We start from the raw sequence: 881 nt of genomic DNA on the forward strand, positions 1-881 counted from the left end.
TCAGGATAATAAAGATAAAGTACAACTACGCAGTCGAATAACGTGTTTATCAGAACGTGCTACCGACAACCACGGCGATAAATCACACTGCGCCCGACCACGAACCGAACACCACACACCAACACTACATGACCGTCTCCCTTTACTGTGACAAACGACCGTAATATTTCTGATGATCAAGTATTACAACACTCTTTTCTACCGATGGGTCGAAAAAACTTCTCGTGGTGACGTCTCTCTTTCCTTCTCTCGCTGCTTTGCCAACAATGGATGGCGTTTCAGATTTTCTACCGCAAGGTACTGAACACCTGGCCGTCTGTGACAGCACGTAATTACCGTAATACGATTATTATGACAAATAAAATGCAGAGGAGTGACAACAAATGAAATTTAGAGGCGCGCGTCAGAGCAGCAACCAATAAAATTTTACTGCAAAAAAGTAGGCGGAGTCAGAGGGGAAATCGGGTCTATCCCGAAGAACATCTCATGCCTTTCCCTGCTCTAGGGTCGGGGAGCAAGGAAACCACCTGCCCAAAGAGCAAGGAAGAGTTTTCACTTTCCCTTGTCTAAGGGAAGGGAGCGTCACGATCCACGGTGGGGCCCCTATTTAGTCTCTGCAACCTTCTCCAGCATTAAATATTTCAAGTACCACTCCGAGCATCTTCGCCATTTCAAAAATCTCAATTTTGCCAGACATTATCTGTTTGCTTGTATTACATTGCACATTTATTACAAAAAAACTTTTTTTTGAAAAATAAACTTTTTCATTAATAAAGAATTGTTGTTGTTGCAGTGTTCTTGGTTTATATTAAAAGAAAAAAATTTTTTTTCTTACTTTTAAATAGATTATTAATTTACTTGTGTTACGTGTATTATTTCAT

Source organism: Trichinella spiralis (assembly GCF_000181795.1).
Source record: "Trichinella spiralis strain ISS 195 chromosome Unknown Scfld8, whole genome shotgun sequence".
Classification (NCBI taxonomy): Eukaryota; Metazoa; Nematoda; class Enoplea; order Trichinellida; family Trichinellidae; genus Trichinella; species Trichinella spiralis.